This window comes from Callithrix jacchus, chromosome 13 (assembly GCF_049354715.1).
Source record: "Callithrix jacchus isolate 240 chromosome 13, calJac240_pri, whole genome shotgun sequence".
NCBI classification, from domain to species: Eukaryota; Metazoa; Chordata; class Mammalia; order Primates; family Cebidae; genus Callithrix; species Callithrix jacchus.
Genome location: NC_133514.1, coordinates 27,169,781 through 27,191,311, shown reverse-complemented (window position 1 = coordinate 27,191,311; position 21,531 = coordinate 27,169,781). Strand labels below are relative to the sequence as shown.

General features: G+C 36.0%; 1 protein-coding gene and 1 non-coding gene across 2 annotated transcripts in view; both read right to left on the bottom strand.

Annotated features, from left to right (window-relative positions):
- Nucleotides 1–21,531, bottom strand: part of SGCZ (sarcoglycan zeta) — a 1,232,742-nt gene that overhangs the window by 440,914 nt on the left and 770,297 nt on the right. The window lies entirely within an intron of this gene.
- On the bottom strand, nt 9,420–9,524 carry LOC118147043 (U6 spliceosomal RNA). The gene has a single exon (XR_004733217.1). It is a non-coding gene; the product is annotated as a U6 spliceosomal RNA (small nuclear RNA).

Sequence of the window (21,531 nt, the reverse complement as noted above, 5' to 3'; positions counted from 1 at the left end):
GATTCCTCAAGGCCTTAGAAATAGAAATTCCATTTGACCCAGCAATTCCATTACTGGGTATATATCCAGAGGATTATAAAACATTCTCCTATAAGGACACATGAACACGAATGTTCACTGCAGCAGTGTTTACAGTAGCAGAGACCTGGAACCAACCCAAATGCCCATTGATGATAGACTGGGGAGGGAAAATGTGGGACATACACACCATGGAATATAAGGCAGCCATGAAAAAACGATGAGTTCGTGTCCTTTGTAGAGACATGGATACATAAACGAACCTGGAAACCATCATTCTCAGCAAACTGACACAAGAACAGAAAATCAAATACCGCATGTTCTCACTCATTGGTGAGTGTTGAAAAATGAGAATACATGGACACAGGGAGGGGAACATCACACACTGGGGTCTGTTGGGGGGAAACAGGGGAGGGACAGCAGTGAGAGGGGAGTTGGGGAGAGACAGCATGGGGAGAAATGCCAGATATAGGTGATGGGGAGGAAGGAAGCAAATTACACTGCCATGTGTGTACCTATGCAACAATCTTGCATGTTCTTCACATGTACCCCAAAACCTAAAATGCAATAAATATATATATATATATATATTATATATCCTTACATGTGATACAATGTTACAACATAATGTATTATATAAATATTATGATATAACCTATATTAGTTAAATATACATAATAATATATATCATATATATCATAAAATTAAAAAAACAAAATGGAGTTATTTCATTTAATGATTTTTTTTAAAAAACCTAACAGCTTTATTTTTTTTTTAATTTTTTTTTTGAGACGGAGTTTAGCTCTTGTTACCCAGGCTAGAGTGCAATGGCACGATCTTGGCTCACATAACCTCCGCCTCCTGGGTTCAGGCAATTCTCCTGCCTCAGCCTCCTGAGTAGCTGGGATTACAGGCACGTGCCACCATGGTCAACTAATTTTTTGTATTTTTAGTAGAGACAGGGTTTCACCATGTTGACCAGGATGGTCTCGATCTCTTGACCTCGGGATCCACCCGCCTCAGCCTCCCAAAGTGCTGGGATTACAGGCATGAGCCACGGCGCTTGGCCCAAAAAAACTAACAGCTTTCTTTACCCCAGTGTGCCTACCTCTGGAACCCCATTTCTCTTGCCTTTGTTTTTTGTTTTTTTTTTTCAGACAGAGTTTTGCTCTTGGAGTGCAATGGTACCATCTCGACTCACTGCAACCTCCACCGCATAGATTCAAGCAATTCTCCTGCTTGAGCCTCCCAAGTAGCTGGGATTACATGCATGCATCACCACTTCCAGCTAATTTTTAATTTTAATAGTGATGGAGATTTACCATTTTGGTCAGGCTGGTCTCGAATTCCTGACCTCAAGTGATCCACCTGCTTGGGACTCCCAAAGTGCTGGGATTACAGGCATGAGCCACCATATCTGGCCAGCCATTTCTCCTTTTATAGCTATTTATTTTTAATCACTTGTCTTCAATTACTCTAATCCCATTCTCTTTTGGACCTATTTTATTCAGGCTTATTTTCTTCTACTTCCCACATTGAAGCGGTTTTCAAGGTGACTAATACAGGTAACTGTACAATCACTGCTCCTTCAAATATTTTTTCTGTTTTCTTCAGGACACCATATTCTCTTATTTATTCTCCAGCCTCCCTGGATAATTCTTCTCATCCTCCTTTGCCAAATCCAACTTATCTCCCTCCAAAATTTGAAGTTTCCCAAATTTCTCTATTATTTCAATGTTTACCCTTTGCTACACAGCAACGTTACTTAAATCCAGTTTCATGATTTAGTTATGCTTATAATGCCACACAATATACTCAATTTGGAAAGTTTTTCAATGTTTGTGTTTAATAATTCTCATAATGCTGACTTCTTCAGTAATGGAGCTTGGGGTTTGAAATTCTTACCTTTTAAAAAAGGTTATATTTATTCCACATAGTACCCAGAAATAAACTTCTTGAATATTAAAGACATTTCAGTATAAAAACATATTATAAAGACAATAAAGAATATAGTCAAGTTTAAAGAAGAATATTACTCTTTAAATAAAAGTCCCATAAAGAGTTAATGAATAAAGTTAACTTGAACATTTGATAACTTTTTTAAAATTGTACTTTAGGTTCTTGGGTACATGCGCAGATCATGTAGGATTGTTGCACAGGTGTATATATGGCAAGGTGGTTTCCTGCCTTCCTCCCCCCATCATCTATAACTGGTATTTCTTTCCATGTTACCCCTCCCCACCTTCTCCACACCACATTGTCCCTCCCCTAGTCCCTGCCAACTGACTGCAGTGTGTGATGCTCCCCTCCCTGTGTCCATAAGTTCTAATTGTTCAACACCCACCTATGAGTGATATCATGTGGTGTCTGATTTTCTGTTCATGTGTCAGTTTCCTGAGAATGATGGTTTCCAGATTCATCCATGTCCCAATGAAGGACACAAACTCATCATTTTTTATGGATGCATAGTATTCTATAGTGTATATGTGCCACATTTTCTTAAGCTGTGAACATTTGACAACTTTTATATTCAAAGCTTATGTTTATCAATAGATGCTCTCAGAAAAATAAAAAGACTTCCAACAAACTAGAAAACACAAAATGGGCAAATTTATTGTGAGATTAATAAAAATTATTTTTGTTGAACTATTACTGTCACAAAAAGCATAACATTAATGACTGTGAAACTTACAGCATGTATTACTGATTAGCGAATTGAGTAACCTCCATTGATTGTGAGGCTGTGATTTCTATGACCCCTCCTCATCCCATTACTTACAACTCATGTATAAGAGTCTCCTTTGTTCTATAACCTTTCTGACACTCATTATTAGAATTTAAATAAACTAGAATTTTATACAAACTAGAAGAAATGTTAACACAGCCAACATATAAACAGCAAAGTGTTAATATCCAGAATATATAAACGACAATACAAATAACCCAGTTAAATAAAGACAAATAATATAGACATTATGCAAAATATGAAAACATGAATAGTAATCAGGAAAATGCTATTTAAACACAGGGCAGGATGGCCTTTTACATTAGCCAGTTTGAAAAAAATTAATGTTCCAATCACAAGTGTCAGAAAAGTTATAGAACAAAGAAGAATTCTATACACGACTTATAAGTAATGAGATGGGGAGGGGTCATACAAATCACTGCCTTACAATCAACGGGGCTATTCAATTCACCAATCAGTAATGCAAGCTATAAGTTTCACAGTCATTGATTTTGTGCTTTTGTGACAGTAATAGTTCAACAAAAATAATTTTTTTCAACCTCACAATAAATTTGACCAAACATTTGTGCAATTGAATTCCTTTAGTCTCCATTATTCCATTATGGCTGAGTTTACTGTGTTTTATTTTGAAGATGCATGTAATAACTCTAGAAGACACAAGGAATTTATAACATCACTTGCCTCTGGGAGTGAACGTGGGAGGGAGTTTTTTTTTATTACATATTACTTAATGAAATTTTATACTAGGAGAATGAGTTACTATTCTGTAACAAAATTAAAATTTAAAAAATTGAAAACTTTTAAAGTGAAAGGTTTGATAGATGAGAGATTCCATCTCTAATCAGGATAACAAGTGATTCCTCTATAAGCAACCAGAAAACTAGACAAACTATATGAAACAATCATATTCAAACATTGGACAATTGGCAACTAAGGACTGTTTTTCTGCAGTTGAGAAGAGAAACAAACAATGTACGATCTACAGTAGCCCCTGGTTTCTCCCTGGGGATACTTACTGGACCACACCATTGATAGCAGAACCCAGATGGAGCTTGGAGAAATCCCTGGGTTAAAGGGACAGAAATACTATTTCAGGAGGACTCAGTGAGCATCTTGAATTTAAAGTAGGAACTAGATGAAGAAGGAGCTTCAGAAATAACATAGGTTTCCCCTGAGTGATCCAGGTACTGACTTACTAGCTCAGTGAGCATCCATCCCTGGATCCAATATCTAATTTCCCCTCCTTGAATGCCCAGGGTAACCACCTTGAGCTGTGTTCATATGTGCAAATGACAGATTTATCTCTGCCTCTCAAGACTTCATAAACCTGTGTAACATGTTCTACCTTTTATGGAAAACATACATAATTTCTCAAGCAAATAGCATTTCCAGTGTTTGGAAAATTCACTCAAATTTTGGGATTCAAAGTTGTGGGTAAAATACTTTACTCACTTCACCTTTATAATTGTGCCTGATTTTTCCTCCTTTATTCTCCCTTCTTGTTCTCAGAAACAAAATAGGTTTCTTATCTATTAAAAAGTATAGCAATTTTGAAAGAGTCTTTTGTTGCTTGATTAAGATGAGTGTGGTAGTTAATTTTATGTTTCAACTTGACTGGGTTGCAGGATGCCCAGATAGTGGGTGTTTCTGTGAGAACATTTCTGGAAGATATTAGCATCTGTGGAATAAGTAAAGCAGAAGGCTTTCCCCAATGTGAGTGGAAATCACACAACCTGTTGAGGGCCTGAATAGAACAAAAATGCAGAGGAAGGTAGAATTATTTCTCTCTGCTTCACTGTACGAGGGGAGATATTGATTGTCTCCTGCCCTTGGACAAGGCCTTATACCATTGTCACTTCTAATTCTCAGGCCTTCAGGCTTAGGCTGGAATTCACACCACTTCTTCCCTGGGTCTCCAGTTTGTGGAACACAAATAGTGTGGACTTTTCAGGCTCCATAACTCCATAAACACATGAGCCAATTATTACACCATATATCTTCACACACACACACACACACACACACACACACACACACACACACACACACACTATTGCTTCTGTTTCTCTAGATTGTCCTGACATACAACACAATTTCTCATTTCCACAGACTCTATCTCTTACCCACAGTTAGATATTGAAATTATCTGTTCATCTTTTAATACTCTTGAAATCCAGGCTTCCCTAAATAAACGAGCTGAGTATCTCTGAGGCAGATCAGATTTCCATATTTCAAAAAGCATGCTTTAAAAGAAAATCTTATTTTAAGTAAGAGCGACAATTTTTGGCAGAAGGCAACTGTGGAACAAATGGGATTTGAGGCCTGGTGCAATGATTCATGCCTGTAATCCCAACACTTTCGGAGGCATAAGGAGGAGGATGTCTTGAGCCTGGGACTTTGTGACCAGCCTGAACAATACAGTGAGATTCCATCTCTATAAAAAATTTGAAAAATTAGCTGGTCATAGTGGTACATGCCTGTGGTCCCAGGTACTCAGGAAGCTTAGGCGAGAGGATTGCTTGAGTCCGGGAAGTCAAGTCTAGAGTGAGCTGTGAATGAACGCCTGCATTCCAGGCTAGGCAATATAGTGAGACCCTGTCTCAGAAACAAAACAAAACCAAACATAGAAAAAAGTATATTTGATTTTGATACTAATTTACTTACCTTTGACAATGCAAGTTACATTGATGAGGATATTCAAAGAAAGTATATTGTACTATGTGAATGATCACATTTGATCCTGACCTACTAATGGGTAAGTCTTGCTTAATTGTATAACTAAGAATAATGGGTTTCAATTAAGGTAAATTAACATATATATAATACTATGTATATATTAATATATGCAGCATTAATGACAGTTATTTTCTTTTCAGTTTAGCCTGATAAGGTTGCTTTGATTTTATATGTAATATTTTAATAAATTCATGTTTACTCCTTTATATATCACACTAACATATATGTTCTGATTGCTGACTAAATGGATTAAGGATAATTTTGTTCTCTCTACTTAGTATCTAACTCATGAAAACCCAGGTTTTTGCAGTTTCTACTCCTTAATGACCATAGAAGAACAATGGAAAATATGCCACATTATTAGAGATCACGTTACTTTATTATGCCTAAACTTTCCCTAAATATCGAGACAATTTAATAATTATAGTAAGTTACACATATATATAAACTGGTCCTACAGTATAGCTATTAGGATTATGAAACTAGCTATACAACTCAATGAAATTTAGATATGGATATGTATTTCTCTATTTTTAATTTCCATTTCTATCACAATTTGCTATTAATACGGCTCTGCATAATCAACGTTCATGAATATATCAAAGAGAAATGGTGTGATGAGAGCTAAGTGCAAACTGTGCAAGTCAGTGACTGTGAAACAGCGACCAAAGCCAGTCACATGCCATTGTTTGAAATAATTCTATTATGTTTTGTTATATATTTAAAGGCTTACAAATATCTCTCTAATTCAGAAACTTGCACAGCTGTAATTTTTAAAACATTTCATTGCTATCTTGGTTAGCAGTTTCCTGTTTGTGTTTTTTAATTTCACACATTTAAACAAATGTTACAGTACAATGGGGGTGTCCTGGTATGGAAAAAGATAAATCTGGAATTATATTTTATGTTTGGTTTTGGTTATGGTTTTAAGAAATATACTTCTTTTAGCTAATTTATTCTGAAAAATAGAAATACTATATTTAATATTTAAGCCAAAGAATTATTTTTTGTATCTATTTCAAAATATTGCGCTCATATTTATATCTAAAATGTTTCTATCATTCATTAATATGATTAAGATAAAACAACTACCGAAAATTGTTGGTAATGAACCAGAGAGATCATTTGGCTCCAAAACCTCAGTCTTCCAAATAGCATTGCTTGGTGATATTTCTGTTGCTTCATAGTATAATAGCATATATTAAATGCTTTATAGTGAAATTATTATATATAATTAAAAAGCATCAGTAACAGCAACGGATTGATATTGAGTCTTATCCTGAAATAATACTCTTTTGCTCACACTGTGTAAGTATTTTGTTTCTGTTTATGTCTTTAAATGACTAAAAATAATTATTTAAAGCAAGAAAGCAGGAACGCCATGGAAGGCACTGAGACAGAGGCTAACAATTTATGCAGAATTTTCTCTCACCTTCTTTTCCTTTCAGAATCCCTCCTTGAGATTTTGTGGGGTACAAGATTATCCAACTAAAAACTACATTTCCTATATCCTATCCTTTTTTTTTTCTTTTTTCCAGATGGAGTATCGCTCTGTAGCCCAGTGATCTCGGCTCACTGCAACCTCTGCCTCCTGGTTCCCAGCTCAAGCAGTTCTCCTATCTCAGCCTCCCAAGTAGCTGGGATTATAGGCACGAGCCACCATGCCCAGCTAATTTTTATATTTTTTAGTAGGAATGGGGTTTCACCATGTTGGCCAGTCTGAACTACAGTAGTTTTGAACTACTGACCTCATGATCTGCTTGCCTCGGCCTTTCAAAGTGCTGGGATTCCAGGCGTGAGCCACTGCATCTGGCCGAATTTTTCATTTTTAACCATATTATTAATGGTGGCATTTAGTAGGCCCTGACAGGTTCTATGCTTCCAGATTCTCCCTTAATTTCCTCTCATAGTGTATGAGACATGTGTGAGGACACAGCAAGAAGGGTTCTCACTGTAACGGAAGCTTATATCTGAAAGATGTTGGGTGATATAAAAGGTTTCTCCTTCCTCACCTGTCTCTAGACACTTGCAATACTGCCAACACTTTCTTTTCTATGGAAGCAGGAACATGAACATAAGCTATTTAACTATTTTATATTTTCTCTAGAACAATTTTTATATCTACTGATACGATAAAAAATAACTTGTCAGCTAATTAACAAATATTTCAAAAAGTATGTTTAGCACTCTCCTTTCCCTCAGAGTTGTTCTGGTTTGGACAATTAATTATATAGGCACACTACTTTTTGGCTACCATTTTAAAGATTAAACTTGCCTATACTTCCTTTACCCCTTGAAGTTGCCTAGAAAATTGCATTGTTGGAGCTCCTGTGGAACCAGATACAGAGGCCATGTGTTGATCATGCATGGTAGTAGGAACTGCTAAATATGGATGTCTGAGAGAAGAGATGGAACAGAGCCTCCCACCGGCCCTGGGTCCCTCCACTGCACACTGTTACTCAAGAGAGAAATAAAGTACCTTCTTTTCAAGCATTGTATTTTGCTATCTTGTTGCTGTCTGTCTCCTAAGTAATATATTCCCTAAATAATAAAGATCAAACATTACTTGTACATATTATGTTAGAAGTCATTCATAGAGAACTTAGGCTTAACTGTACTTCTTGTGAGTAATTAGGGGTGTGTATGTGTGTGTGTGTGTGTGTGCATGTGCGTGTGCCATGGTCTTGTTCTACCACCCAGGCTGAAGTGCAGTGGCACCATCACAGCTCACTGCAGCCTCAACCCCCTGGGATCAGGCAATGCTGCCCCTCAGTCTTCCAAGTAGCTGAGACCACAGACATGCCTCCCAGTGCTCAGCTAGTTCTTTGATTTTTTTGTAGAGATGGGGGTCTCACAATGTTGCCCATGCTGGTATTGAACTCCTGAGCTCAACCCATTCTCCAGCCTCGGCCTCCCAAAATGGTGGGATTACAGGCATGAGCCACTGCACCTGGCCTGTGAATGATTAAGTTTTAATCATTAAGGTGAAAATCATGCAAAGTCAACAGTATCAGCATACTTCTCTCATTGAACCTAACAGAAACCTGAACATTGGAACGTACTAATATTTAGTAGAGCATGAGAAAAAGCAATTTCTTGCAGTTTGGGACTATGTTGAGTGAAATACGTGTGTCACCCAGATATCACATTCAGAGCAGTGACGTGTTCACACTAGAAGTGACTCTGAGTCACTGAACCCAGATTCACATTGCCTCATCTTTGATTCCTCCAAGGTATATGGACCCATGATAGAATCATTTGCCTTTAATTGGTTATCCAAACTGTTCTCTCTCTTAGGACAGTATGACCATTGTATATTAGATCAAATCTGGAGGTCCTTTAACACTCAGCTTCTGTTGGGTCAGATATATTCCACCTCGTCATTTCCTAATGTAATTGTAAAACCTTTCTTCTTATTTGTACTCTAAATAAGAATATGAAACCATTCTGAATCAAGTCTTGTTAAGAGACTTAAAAGTATGTTGATTTTAAAAAACAATAACATTTGTAAGCTATAAGGAATATGAGACAGATGATATATGGCAAAGTATAATACTCTACACAATATAGATACTACAATATTACCTCTCTTCCTTTATGATTATGTGGTTTGTCACCTAGATGTGCTGATTTATACTATTCCATTTCTTCCAGATTCCAAGAGTTTGAGTCTCGAAATGCTAATGACTTCAAACCATTGCTCTTCTGTTTAGTGATAATTTACTTCAATTATGTTTCTAAGGGGTAAAAAATTGCTTCAGAATGGTTTAAACCTATAATATTGCTGAATCCCCAGCTTATTTTATCTTACCCCAGAGAGAAATTTCTTTGGCCAGGTGCCTGAGGGAATTAGTAGTCTGAGAACTCCTAATACTTAATATAATTTCAAGGTATTCATACCTTACTTAATACTACTTTTAAAAAATAAAAATGTGTCACAGATCTACATGCCTTCTTTGGACAGGGGGCCTGCAAGTCTTGTCTGTCTTATTCCAGTTTTAGCACGTATGCAACTGAAGTGAGCCTCTTCAGGGTTGGAGTTCCTACACTATAGTTAAGTGCTATGACAAACTCCATTATGTTTTATCTTTTCTTCCAGTACACAGTATTTTGGGTTTCCAGGCAACCTGAGTGGTTAATCAGGATTCCCACTTTTAAGAAGCTTTAAAAAACAACTTTTCTCCCCCTAAGTCCCCAAGGCTCTCAAATGCGCAGCTCAGACTTTCCTTAGCTTTCTCCAGAAGAGTAAATTTCCTGACACGAAAAGAGTTCTGAATGCTAGATTCCCCTTTCTTACTTCTGTTCCTATCCAAATCACAACCTAGTTGCTCACTACTATCTCACTAGTTTGCTGATGGTATTAATAAAACAAACCAAAACACGTTTGTCATATTATTAGAAGCCCAAGATTGATGGCTTGATAGTAATCCTATGTTGTATTATGAACAAAAGTTTGAAATTCTGTGTCTCATTGCCATGTTTAAAATAAACTGTTTTCCTCTATTGCTTATGAGCAGGAGACTACAGTGGCCTTAACTTTCCTCCAGCTAGACCAAAATTTAAACAGGCTTCCTTCTGATGCCAGGGACTTCACTTGTACTGTCTAAGATTACTCACCAAAGTAAAGTTGCAATTGCCCCTTTGAGATGTAAATCACCCACTAGCCTCTGGCCAGTTTTAAAATATGGAAATGACTTTCAAGGGTCTGGGAGTTAACCCATTGAAATGTAATCCTCTAGAAAGATAACACACCAATCTGTTTAGTCTCTTTGAGAGGTTAGGAACCTAACTTTCCTAAACTTCAGTTAGCAAACACAATGGCCTCATCACATTGACCAACCTCTCTCCTAACAGCACGCAGTAGATTTCCCTAGAATGCAAATTCTCCTGCCTTTTGTTTCATCGGAATTGAATTCAATGTTTCTGCGATAATCTTGACCTCTTTTGCAATAGTCTTAAATAACATTTTCTCCACCTCTTTAATACTATCGCTTGTAATTTTTGACATTTAACAAAACATTAATTAGTTCTGGAAATTTACCCTTTTTTTCTCCATGGATTCAGCAGCAATATCTAAAAGAAAAAAAAATTCATCAACCAATCACTTACAATTTTTTGATATAAAGGTAAAACACTGCAAACCAGTGGAACTGAATGTAAGATAATTCAGTTTTACAGAACACATCAGTTTTTTTCAGGCTCTTAATTTTATTAAACATAAAAGGGCAATATAAATTCCTGTGGAATTCCCCTTTTAATTAAGAATTCATTATCAGAGAATTACTTTAACAAGGCTGTTTTGTAAGAGGCTGTGGTTGCATTCAAAAATTAGAATGGGGACAATGACTTGCAAAAATTAAACATTTTAAACTACCAGTTATATTCATTGTGTCTACGATTTGACGTATTTCTTTCGGTGGCCACAGAATTATAAAACGGATACAAAATAATATCTTCAAAATATTAAGAAAGTTCTTTCTTCTTAAAAAGATTATAAATATAATTCAAATGGGCATGACACTTTTACTAAATAGATTGACTTTTTTGCTTCAAAGAACCCATTTGTACATCTAAATTAATTTTGGTCAATATGCGCGAGTGCATGTGCGTGTAGATGTGTGGATGTAAATGGCAATAAAGGGGAAGGTGGAAAAAGAGATGGTCTGACTTTTTTAACATAACTTTTAAATACACAAAACATATGTACTAAAAACAAGGATGAGGTGAAAACTAAGTATTGCAAACTAGAAAAAAGACTTGAAATTGGCATATTTAAGACTTCAATATATATTATTAAATATATTGCAAATATAAATCTTACACAATTTAGCTCTTGTATCTTCCAGTCTCTGTGAGAGGTTGGTAATCTAACTTTCTAAGCCTCAATTAGTAAACACATCTGGCCTAATCACACGGACTAACCTCTCTCCTAACACCATGCAGCAGATTTCACCAGCTCACGCAAAACTCTCATGCCTTTTATTTCAACAGATATGTCAAACGTTACAGTGATACAATAATTATGTAAGATAATATTAGATTGACTCTCAGAATCACACTCAGCTTGATTACCAACCTTTCTTCTGCATCTGACTCACCTATGTCTTCTGTGAACTATAGTATAAGTTATTGTAATGTAGAAATATGGACTTCCTTTAAATTCCACTTTCTGCCTAGGAAATAACAATATTTTCTGAGTATAATAAGTTGTTTCAAAACATTCAAAAATTGATAACGTAGGAAATATACTGCAAAATGAGGTCTGATTCTTATCCCCTTATTCTTGTTTCTCTTCTCTCATGTCTCTCTGTTTCACTGATGAGTATAAAATATTATATTCATATATTAAAATGTATAGAAAGAAGGTATTGATTTGATCATCCAACCAATCATTTATTGAGTATACATTCAAAGTCAATTTGTAATCTTGAGAACATCTCAGGTAACAAATGAATGGTTGACTTTGACATACATAACAGAAATACCAACGTATCACTGAAAACGTCATACTTCTGACAATCCAGATTCTCATGTAAGCTCTTTTAAGGTTAGAATTTATCATTTAAAAAAATCATTTTATCAAGTCATTCTTGAGACAGAAATGTAGGATTAGAAGATCATATATAGCTGTTTGAGTAGCTAAAATTTTAAGTAGTGTTTTTAATCAACTGGCAGCCATGTAATTCTTAGTTTTACATACTGATATTCATCAAAAATTAAAAACTGAAAATTATTTGTCTCATTCTACTAATCAATTTAAACATTTCATTTATTTCATTATGTTTCTTTATTTTTCTTGACCTTGAACACTTCTTTCCAGCCCAGTATTAAATTTAATTAATGTCTAATTTGTTTACTTGGTTTAGTTACTTTTGACTATGTTTAGAACATGTCTTATGAAGCAGGCACGGTCCTCACTCCTCCAAATTCCTAATGGCCATATCCTAAGACACATACCACAATGTAAACACACACACACACACACACACAAGTACACACACACTGCAGTGGATCAACACATAAAATACTCTGCTGGCAAAAGCATCATACGTCAGGGATCTCTCAGTGTGCTACCCACTTCTGTAATTTATCAGGACTGTTCAATCAAGGTGGGTCTACAGACATTCCTACGGCAATTTGAGTGCTAAGCTATCTAACTAGTGTTAGACACTATTTGAATAATGCACTAAACATAACTCTTGAGGCTCTGAAGAATTTATGTACTTTCTAAGGAACAAGAAGTTACAAAACCCTGAATAACACAAGTTTCTTATATCCTTTAATAGAAAAAGGAAAGCTAATATCAATATGAATACTATGAATATACTTTATATTTACTTCTATGTGTGTCAATTTTTCTTTGTAATATATATTTTTATGTTACTGGGAGTGAGAAACATCTTAGGAAAAAGACGACAAGAAATAAAATTTTCATTGTTACACCGTGCTTTGGTCCAGTAACTCTGCACTGCACATATAGGCTATAAATTGGTGTCTTGGGGAACCACTTTGGTATTTCATTTTAATAGCTCATTCTGGAGAATATATTTGAGTGGATCATGTGTTACAACTGATTTAAATTTTGTCCCATATAGAAATGAGTTTTCAAAAATATGTCTGAAGCCTGGATACTGTAAAATCTTTTATCATCATATAATAATAAAATGCCAGCCATTAGTTACTCAGAAATTGTTCAATAAATCTAAGGTGACTTAGATATAAATAGTTATGAGTATGGCTCATCATTAATGTTTGTAAAAATTAATGCTGTCATTTATGATTGAGAATAAAAAACTAGAAACATACTTTGATAGATATAAATGATAGATACAAACTTACATAAAGCAAGAGAATAGATGTGTTAAAATGTTTGTTTTATAGATAAGAATTTTGATGAAATTGTGTTCAATAATATGAATCAAATGTGTTTTGTATACTACTACATCAGCAGTTACATCATTACAACCTTTTAAATATTCCATTAACTTCAAAATGTACTTATCACTGAAATAATCTGATTAAATGAATTGTGATAATGGAAAAGGATTGGTGTAAGGTGAAAACAATACCACACTTAAAAATTATGTTTTTTTGTGTATTACATGAGAGAAGATGGTCAATAAATTAATTACTGCACAATACCTACCATAATACTTAAACCTGAAAGAAAATCAGTAAATGTTTACTGAATAAAATTGATGAATTGCTTTCATTTTATGCTATTTCCTCTTCAGTTCAGGGTATACCCAAATCTGCAACTTTAAATAAGGCCCAACTATTTACTCCTTCAAGTAGCACAAGACTCAAGAAGAAAAACAAAAAAGTTCTTTTTTATATTCTAGTCTCTATCTGCTCCAAATCACACTAACTTTTCTTGAGTCTGGCACAAGTACTGATGCCAAAGGCACTGTTACCACTGTCACCTTCTCTTGCGCCTTGAAGCTCAACCTTCCTAATTTACTTGAATTAATTTGGAAAAGTCCCATTTCATAATATTTTAAGCAATCCAGATATCTTTCACTAAAAGTGGTAATCTTCCTGTGTTATTTTTTTCCAGAAAATGATATCAACCTCTACCTACACCTGACATCTAAATGTAATTCTTGACATTTCCTTCTTCACATTTCCATTTCCAATTACCAAGTTTTATCAGATTTTTACCTTCTCTATATTCTTGAAATATTTTTTTCTCTTTCTGTCTTCATTGCTATCATGGGATGTAGCCCACCACTCTCTCACCTGGGCTATGGTGAGCACCTCTAAGGTGCTCTCCCTGATTCTCTCTTCAAAAAAGTTTTTTCTGCTATATCCAGAATGATTTACTTGAAATGCAAATACAATTTACATTGAAAATTGCTCTGTTTAAAATCTCCCAAAGATCTTCACACTGGTAATAGGATAAATATCAAGAGTCCAAAATGGAGTTCAAGGAGTACATAATCTGTTCTTTGTATTTCTCTCTCCTCTCCTCTGGTGACATGAATTTCTTGGATTTGAATGATTGGGTAATAATTTTTTTTCTCAAATGTAATATGCTTCTTGTCTCCTGGTCACATGCTTGTCCCACTACCACCCCATATTTACATAATTAGCTCTTAATCTTATTTAATTTTGTTCTTCAATCTTCCCCACCAAGGGAAGCCTTACCTGATATCCCTAAATAAAAGACTTTCATAGTAGGGCTTTCATAACAGTACATAACTTTTCTTTGTAGTGGAATAATTTTAGTTATAATATCATTTTTATATTTTTATATTATTACTCCTATTTATCATAGACAAAGCTGAACACACTCTGACAATAAGTCTAATGGACTTTTGATACAATTAGTAATTCAGTACGTAATTGTTTTCTATAAGCCATGATCAGAGATTGAGAAAAAAAATATGCAGAAGTAATCTGCCACAAGTGGAAGGACAAATAGCTAGGCAATACTCAACTACCCATTCATCTGTTAAAAACAGGTTTAACATATTTATTCCCCTGTTTTCAGGAAGAAGCATGGACAGACAGTTTCTTGCTTACTATCCTCCCAAATCACTCTTTCTATGAAGAAAGTAATTAATCTGATAAATGACACAGAAAACTTTGATTTTTACTGGTCTGCATTAACAAAGTGATGAATCCAAGAAGTTGAAAATGAAGAGACTTCTGAGCCTGTCTTTCTCAATCTCTGTCTTTGGGTTCTTGAAACTGCTTGTTGAGCAAAATAGGAGGCACTTGTGTAAGAGCTGCAGAGGCAGGCTCAGTCCAACTACTGTTTTCATGAATCCAACTTTTACACGAGTGACAGAATGTCAGAATTCCATGAGCCAAAAGTTTTATAATGAGAGAGAAAAAAGGATATTTTACTTCCCAATCTAATTTTTTACATATTTTAAATAAAGTTAGTAAAGTTAATAAAGCTGCACACACACACACACACACACACACAAACACGTGCGCATGTGCGCGGACATGCACCGACAGACTGTCTCCTTACAGTAGTTTTTCAATTCTTTAAGCATTCATGAGAAGTGATCTGATTTTATATTTTCACTCTACCGATACTTGCAATGAGCCCTGGCTGCAAGACTTTTGTCAGTCAAATATTAGCATTTGAGAAACAACATCTCTTCTGAGAGATAGAAGATGTTGATACAGCCCTACAACCTCAGTAGACATGTGATTGTTTGAAACCAGAGACAGGTAATGGCTTTCAGATGGTTGTATAGCTGTTTATTTATTTTTTTACAGTAGCCTACAGTGGCTTTTTGACAGACATAAACTGTATTATTAGGCCTCAGAGCATTAGTATTAGATTTTATTTGCTTATGTTAGACATGAGAAGGTAGCATTATCCTAGCTGCCCTAAATATTATTCCTTGTCACATTTTCCCATTGAATTTAAAGGTAATGCAGGGATTGTGTCTTAAGTTACCATATATCCATGTGTTTGCCATAGGTTTCTGAAGCTCCCATTCCGAACATGGTCTCAAGTTGAATCTTCAGGGTCATAAATGTAAATTTATGGAGGATTGTTTTGTACCTCTCAAGGAATTTGGATTTACTACCAAGAGATTGTAGAGTTTATCAAAAAGAAGATAAAAAGGAATAAGGGTTCTTGCTCTATAGGAACATATCATCTTCTTTGGGTAATGCCTATCAGTGCTCCTTGAAATAGCTAGAGCATTAAATGTTTGTAACCAGTTCACAATGAGAGAAGTAGCTTCAATTAGAAATGACATCAGGCCGGGTGTGGTGGCTCACGCCTATAATCCCAGCACTGGGAGGCCAATGCGGGTGGATGACGAGGCCAAGAGATCGAGACCATCCTGGTCAACATGGTAAAACCCAGTCTCTACTAAAAATACAAAAAATTAGCTGGGCATGGTGGCGCATGCCTGTAATCCCAGCTACTCAGGAGGCTGAGGCAGGAGAATTGCCTGAACCCAGGAGGCGGAGGTTGCAGTGAGCCGAGATCGTGCCATTGCACTCCAGCCTGGGTAACAAGAGTGAAACTCTGTCTCAAAAAAAAAAAAAAAAAAAAAAAAAAGAAATGACATCAATACATTACTTCTTTCATTAAGTAACCATTGCTACAAAAATATGTCTGTGAAATTAGTTAGCATACTTATTGAGATAACTGATATGCATACTGTGGCAGCATTTTATAGACCAAACACTAAGCCCCACTGAAAAACTGAATAGAATTATTTGACAGTTAAGTATTGCTGAAAAAGTCTGGCTCTTAGTCTCAGGAAGTGATCGGATCATGTGTTTTCAGCATGTAGTCATAATGCAACTGTATATTAATAGTGTGCATTAGAAATTTTATATTATGCACTCTGCATACAATTTCTCATATAATCCTTCAGTACATGCATCAGATAGCAAAAGGATTTGGACTCAATTGCTTCACTAAGGTCAAACATCAAAAACCTCATTACAATGGCAATGTCAGAGGTTCTTCTTCCAATTAAAATAAGGAAAGTTACCAAAGCTAAGTGCTCCTTCCATAATAAGAAGATATTGGATAAACCTGTTTTGAAAAATCATATATATTTTTAAAGCTATCCAAAAGTTATGGGCCTAAAGTTTCAATGGGCTAAATTTCAGAGAAAAACAAGCCCTTCCTAGGTGGTCACAGATTAGCAGCTGAGCCCATCCCTAAGGACATTTGCTGGATCTAGGGATTTGAGTAAATAGAACAAGCCTGCAATGTGCAGAGTAATAGCTGGAATGCTGGGAATAAACAAAATATTTAATTTACAAAAAACTGTGGTAGGGGCTGAAAACTACAAAGATATATGGTCTTCTAGCACTTATTTCACTTTTCTTTTTAAATGTACTTTGGGTTCTGGGGTACATCTGCAGATCACGCAGGATTGTTGCATAGGTAAACACAAGGCAATGTGGTTTGCTGCCTCCATCCCTCTGTCACCTACATCTAGCATTTCTCCCCATGTTATCCCTCGCCGACCTCCCCAACCCCACGCTGTCCCTTCCTTGGCACCCTCAACAGACCCCAGTGTGTGATCCTACCCTGTGTCCATGTGTTCTCCTTGTTCATCACCTGCCTATGAGTGAGAACATGCAGTCTTTGATTTTCTGTTCTTGTGTCAGTTTGCTGAGAATGATGGTTTCCAGCTTCATTCATGTCCCTACAAAGGACACAAACTCACCAATTTTTATTGGTGAATAATATTCCATGGTGTATATGTGCCACATTTTCCTTGTCCAGTCTAACGTCAATGGGTATTTGGGTTGGTTCCAGATCTTTGCTATTAGAAACAGTACCTCTATGAACATATGTGTGCATGTGTCTTTATAATAGAATGATTTATAATCCTTTGGATATATACCCAGTAATGGGATTGCTGGGATCAACGGAATTTCTATTTCTAGTTCCTTGAGGAAGCACCACACTGTCTTCCACAATGGTTGAACTAATTTACACTCCCAACAACAGTGTAAAAGTGTTCCTATTTCTCCACATCCTCTCCAGCATCTGTTGTCTCCAGATTTTTTAATGATCGCCATTCTAACTGGCGTGAGATGGCATCTCAATGTGGTTTGGTTTGCATTTCTCTAATAATCAGTGATGAAGAGCAGTTTTTCATATGTTTGTCGGTCTCATAGATGTCTTCTTTTGAAAAGTGTCTGTTCATATACTATGCCCACTTTTGGATGAGTTGGTTTTTTTTTCTTGTAAATCTGTTTTAGTTCTTTCTAGATTCTGGATATTAGCCCTTTGTCAGATGGTTAGATTGCAAAAAATTTTTCCCATTCTGTTGGTTGCCAGTTCACTCTAATGATTGTTTCTTTGGCTGTACAGAAGCTCTGGAGTTTAATTAGGTCCCATTTGTCTATTTTGGCTTTTGTTGCCAATGCAAGTCATGAACTCCTTGCCTATACTCTCTTTTGGTTCCATATGAAGTTTAAAGTGTTTTTTCCAGTTCTGTAAAGAAGGTCATTGGTAGCTTGATGGGGATATCATAGAATCTATAAATTACTTTGGGCAGTTTGACCATTTTCAAGATATTGATTCTTCCTATCTATAAGCATGGAATGTTTCTTCATCTGTTTGTGTCCTCTCTTATTTCCTTGAGCAGTGGTTCACAGTACTCCTTGAAGAGATCCTTTATATCCTGTCAGTTGTATTTTTAGATATTTTACTCTCTTTGCAGCAATTATGAATGGGAGTTTGCTCATGATTTGGCTCTGTTAGTCTGTTATTGGTGTATAGTAATGCTTGTGATTTCTGCACATTGATTTTGTATCCTGAGACTTTCCTGAAGTTCCTTATCAGTTTCAGAAGATTTGGGGCTGAGACAATAGGGTCTTATAAATATGTAACCATGTTGTCTGCAAATAGAGACAATTTGGTGTCCTCTTTTCCTAATTGAATACTCTTTATTTTTTCTTCTTGCTTAATTGCTCTGGCTAGAACTTCCAATACTATATTGAATAGGAGTGGTGAGAGAGGGCATCCTTGTCTTTTGCCAGATTTCAAAGGGAATGCTTCCAGTTTTTGCACATTATGATATTGGCTTTAAGTTTGTCAAAAATAGCTTTTATTGTTTTGAGATATGTTCCTTCAATACCTAGTTTATTGAGAGTTTTTAGCAGAAAGGGCTGTTGAATTTTGTCAAACACCTTCTCTGCATCTATTGAGATAATCAGGTGGTTTTTGTCTTTGGTTCTGTTTATGTGGTGGATTACATTTACATGTAATCCATATGTTGAACAAGTCTTGCATCCCAAGATGAAGGCTACTTGATCATGATGGATAAGCTTTTTAATGTGCTGCTGCAATCAGTTTTGCCAGTATTTTATTCGAGATTTTTGCATCTATGTTGATCATGGATATTGGCCTGATGTTTTCTTTTTTTTGTTGAGTCTCTGCCGGGTTTTGGTATTAGGATGATGTTGGTGTCCCAAAATGATTTAGGAACGATTTCCTCTCTTTGTATTGTTTGGAATCATTTCAGAAGTAATGGTACTAGCTCCTCTTTGCACATCCAGTAGAATTCAGCTGTGAACCCTTCTGGACCTAGACTTTTTTGGTTGGTTGGCTATTAATTGCTACCTTAACTTCAGTCCTTGTTACCAGTCTATTCAAGGTTTCAACTTCTTCCTGGTTTAGCCTTGGGAGGGAGCAGGTGTCCAGAAATTTATCCATTTCTTCCAGGTTTACTGGTTTATGTGCATACAGTTGTTTGTAGTAATCTCTCATTGTAGTTTGTATTTCTGCAGAATCAGTGGTAATATCCCTTGGTCGTTTTTTTATTACATCTATTTGATTCTTGTCCCTTTTCCTTCTTATTAATCTGGCTAGTGGTCTATTTTGTTGATCTTTTCAAAAAACCAGTTCCTGGATTTATTGATTTTTTGAAGGGTTTTTTTCATCTCTATCTCCTTCCATTCTGCTCTGATCTTAGTTATTTCTTGTCTTCTTCTAGCTTTTGAGTTTTTTTGATCTTGCTCCTTTCGCTCTTTCAGTTTTGATGATAGGGTGTCGATTTTAGATCTTTCCTTGCTTCTCATGCGGGCATTTATTGCTATAAATTTCCCTCTAGACACTGCTTTAAATGTGTCCCAGAGATTCTGGTAGGTCGTGTCTTTGTTCTCATTGGTTCAAAGAACATCTTTATTTCTGTCTTCATTTCATTGTTTATCCATGACATTCAAGAGCCAGTTGTTCAGTGTCCATGAAGCTTTGCAGTTCTTAGTTTCTTAATTGTGAGTTCTAATTTGATTGCCCTGTGGTCTGTGAGACTGTTTGTTATGATTTCTGCTTTTTTGCATTTTCTGTGGAGTGATTTACTTCCAATTATGTGGTCAATTTTAGAGTAGGTGCAATGTGGTGCTGAGGAGAATGTATATTCTGTGGATTTGGGGTGGAGATTTCTGCAGATGTCTATTAGGTCCACTTGGTTCAGAGCTGAGTTTGAGTTCTGGATATCCCAGTTAATTTTCTGTCTCATTCATCTTTCTAATATTGATAGTGGAGTGTTAAAGTCTCCCACTATTATTGTGTGGGAGTCTAAGTCTCTTTGTAGGTTTTAAGAACTTGTTTTATGTACCTGGGTGCTCCTGTATTGGTTGCATATATATTTAGGATTCTTAGCTCTTGTTGATGCGTTGATCCTTTTATCATTATGTAATGTCCTTCTTTGTCTCTTTTGATTTTTGTTGGTTTAAGGTCAATTTTATCAGAGACTAGGATTGCAACTCGTTTTTTTTTTTTTGCTCACCATTTGCTTGATAAATCTTCCTCCATCCCTTTATTTTGAGCCTATGTGTGTCCTTGCATGTGAGATGTGTTTTCTGAATACAGCACACTGCTGGGTCTTGACTTTTTAGCTAATTTGCCAGTCTGTGTCTTTTGATTGGGGCATTTAGCCCATTTATATTTAAGGTTAATATTGTTATGTGTGAATTTAATCCTGCCATTTTGATGCTAGCTTGCTGTTTTACCCATTTGTTGATGCAGTTTCTTCATTGTGTCAATGGTCTTTACCATTTGGTATGTTTTTAGAGTGGCTGGTACTGGCTGTTCCTTTTCTTGTTTAGTGCTTCTTTCATGAGCTCTTGTAAGGCAGGCCTGGTGGTGATGAAATCTCTCAGCAATTGCTTGTCCATAAAGGATTTTCTTTCTCCTCCACTTATGAAGGTTAGTTTGGCTGAATATGAAATTCTGGGTCGGAAGTTCTTTTCTTTAAGGATGTTGAAGTTTGGCTCCAACTCTCTTCTGGCTTGTAGGGTTTCTGAGGAGAGATTCACTGAGTCTGATGGGCTTCCTTTTGTGGGTAACCTGACCTTTCTCTCTGGCTGCCCTTAGCATTTTTTCTTTAATTTCAACCCTAGTGAATCTGATGATTATGTGCCTTGGGACTGCTCTTCTTGGGGAGTATTTTTGTGGTGTTCTCTGTATTTCCTGTACTTGAATGGTGGCCTGGCTTGCTAGGTTAGGGAAGTTCTCCTGGATCATATCGTGAAGAGTGCTTTCCAGCATGGATTCATTCTCTCTGTCACATTCAGGTACA